At 38.6% G+C, this 3,316-nt stretch overlaps 1 pseudogene; it reads left to right on the top strand.

Annotated features, from left to right (window-relative positions):
• The first annotated feature begins 1,589 nt into the window (after nt 1–1,589).
• LOC123241243 lies at nt 1,590–2,986 on the top strand (annotated as a pseudogene).
• The last annotated feature ends 330 nt before the right edge of the window (nt 2,987–3,316 follow it).

Genomic DNA, 3,316 nt, shown 5'->3' with positions numbered 1-3,316 from the left:
GGGTCCTATTTTGGGTGAGAAGTTGAACCAGACAGATGCCCTCTAATACCACTTCCAATCAGAGATTTTAGGATCTCAGAGTTTTCTGAAAGAAAATTACGCATTTGCAAGGAAAGACCTAGCAAGAACTATGTAAGTCAAGCAAGGAGTAAGAAATTCTTTTTGTGTAAACATTATTCCTCATCAATGAAGGCACTGGGCTTGGTGGCCCCTGAGGTCCCTTCCTACTCTAGTGACTATGCTCTTTCTACTGGCAGGGGATCCTAAAGTTCAGGCAAAGTCAAAGCCAACAACAGCAAGTTAACTTGTTAAACTATCCCATTGCACCGCACCCCACACTCCACCTTTGAAGTCTCTGCTTGTGTCAGGTGTGCCCCACCTAGTACAAGATAAAGCACCAGCTCTGGCCTCCTGACAGTGATTCAGAAAGGGAGCCCAGGATACAGAACAAGAATGATCATGGCCCTTGTCCCATCAGCTCTAATTGTAGACAGAAAGGATAAGATTCTTTTGTGGCAAGGCCATTGATGAATGCTTTTGACTTTGTGAAAAAGAAACTATTCTTCTCTTTAAGCTCACCTTTCTCTAAAGAAAAGGAATCATGGCTTTGGACAAACCAACCATTCTTGAGAAAAGTCTCTTCAGGGGGGAAAAAGTGGTCTTGACATATATGAACTTTAGGTGGTCAGAGATTAAGTTAAATGTAATAACCTTAAGTAAAATCAGCAAGAAGAGATGTTTACCTTTCCCTCCACTCATTTTGTCTGATATTTGTCCATTCTTTCCTTCTTTATCTTAAGGTTAAAAAATTAAGATTGAGAACCTGTATTTTAGCAGGGGAAATATAACCTGAGAATTAGGGAAGTCTAGATCTTGAGCTTCAGACACTGGAATCTCTTATCAGAGGAAGTTGCCTCACCATCTTCACTTGTTGACCTCCTCTAATTTGTTCTTTAAAACCCAATTCCAATGCTTTTTTACATCAGGAATTCTTCACTTTGGATCAGTGGATCCCCAGAGGGTCTTTGGATGAATTTCAAGGGGTCTATGAACTTGAATGGGGGGAAAATCACTTTTCTTTTCACTGACTTCTAACCAAAATGTAGCATTTCTTCAAATTAATTAATTAATTAATTAATTGGGAAAAAAAAGAAAATGAAATAAAAAATGAATTTAAAAAACCCACCATTACTTTGAAAAAGCTTCACCAAATTGCCATATCCATGACATAAAAAAGTTAAGATCTCTAATGAGAAGTCTTCTTTGATGTCATCATTTAATAACTACTTCCCTTTCAAAACTCACATTGCACTCTGTTTCGAAACCTCTCCTATAGTAACAGTAATAGAAAAGTAATATTGTGTATTATAGATATTGGTGTTAATATCTAGGCTGTAAACTCCATAAGAACAGGGACTGTGTCTCTAATAAACTTTTGATTGTCCCCCAGAATTGATCACAGGGCTTTCCATACAGTAGGCATTTAATAAACATTTGTTGATTGGCTGAGAAAGGCATCATGTAATTGAGATCCATAGCATGCCCCATCCTCTGTCACCCGATGCTCTCTTTGGGCATTGTAGTGGTTACCTCAACAGAATGCTGCTCACTTCCTGTTGTCTCCTAATGGAAAATAAGTGAATTGGACAAGAGGGCAGAAGACTATGACCTAAAAGACAAAGATGGGAGACTCTGACATCCATTCAGAATCACAGCACTATGAGTTCCCATGCTGAAGCCCATGAACCTGATGGTGGAAGCCAGCCCTTGAAAGATCTTTGCAAACACACATACATATCACATTAATTCCATTTCTGTAAACAGTATTCATGAAACATACCTTTCTGCAGATGACCTGAGAATAAGCCTGTGACGCTTCAAGCATAAAAGCTTCAACATCGTAGATATTAAGCCTGTTAACATAAAAGAACCAACCCAAGTGATGACAGATGCCCCTGTGTAATTAGAATCTGTTACCCTAAAAACTACAATTCCCAGCATCCCACTCTCCTCCTCACATTAAATGCTGATGTGGGTAGGATATAAATTTGGTGTAGCCCCGCCCCTCACTGTCTTGTCTTCCTGTCGGGGCTTTGGTGGAGTGGACTTTTTAAAACAGGCAAGGAGAACTTCGTCACGTGGTCTTAATTTTGTTAAATAATTATATTTTTTTAAAACTTCTAGTTCCTTTTTATTCCTTCTACTTCAAGTGATTATTAATAAACTTTATAAAATTAATACTTGGAGTTGGATATTAATTTAAATCCTACACACCTATATCAGTGTAACGTGTTTGATGGCAGCCACAAAGGAACCATAAGACTGTGATATGCACTCCTTGTCCTTGGGTGACAGGCATTCCAAGTTTTTTAAAGAACCCAAAGATCCCAGCAGTTGGTCATTCTTTTCAGAAATTGTTTCTTCAATATCTGATATGAAATTTAGTCCCATTGGTCAATCCATGATAAGAGACTACTTTTCTGTTCAAGTACAGGCTCTCACCATGGAAAGTAGGCTTGTTGAGATGTATCAAGGTTTATGAATATTTCTGAAGTATTGTTCTCTCTATGAAAATGCCTGCCTATTTGACAAATCTGAGTGCTGCTAGAATGGTTCTGATGGTGCCCTTGTGATGGGGTCATACAACAATTTCTTCTGAATGTTTAACAGAAGCACACAGAGAGAAGTTGCTTTGAAAACACTGGGACAAAGCAGCAAACCACATAAAAGTGTATACAGGGGGCAAGAGGAAGAAAGATGAGCCCAGTGGGGACAGGCCGGGCTTTCATAGGAAGCTTCTTCACATAGCACGGAAGTCCCTGGAGAATACTGTTGGTGTTGCAACCAAAACTTGTACATGTTCCAGGACAAAGTCAACCTAAGATACTCTGCTCAGCTGGGAGCATCATTGTCTGACTCCTGCCTCAAGAAGCCCAGGGAGTCACTTTTCTGTAAAAAGAAGAGGTTTTTTTCATCCTCTCTGTGAAGAACCCTGATAGTTTCCTCATGCTGTTTGATAAGTAAGGGAGAGAAACTGGCATGACTTTCGTTTGGTGGTCTTTCTGCCTTTATAAAGTTTGAAGAATCCACTAGAAGCTATACTGATGAACAGTGCTCAATAAAGGCCTTTATTCAAACATTTTTTAAAATGTTATATTGGATGTGGAAAAATAGGGAACCATTTTGAAGAATCAAAGAGTTAAAAACCATATAAACTTTTTAACAAGGAATACCATTATTAGGTTTATTTCCTAAGGTGATGAAGGAAAAAGGAAAAGAAACTACATGTCCTAAAATATTTATAGCACCTCTTTTT

This window comes from Gracilinanus agilis, chromosome 3 (assembly GCF_016433145.1).
Source record: "Gracilinanus agilis isolate LMUSP501 chromosome 3, AgileGrace, whole genome shotgun sequence".
Lineage (NCBI taxonomy): Eukaryota > Metazoa > Chordata > Mammalia > Didelphimorphia > Didelphidae > Gracilinanus > Gracilinanus agilis.
The sequence above is the reverse complement of the archived record's forward strand: the minus strand, read 5'-3'. Positions and strand labels throughout refer to the sequence as shown.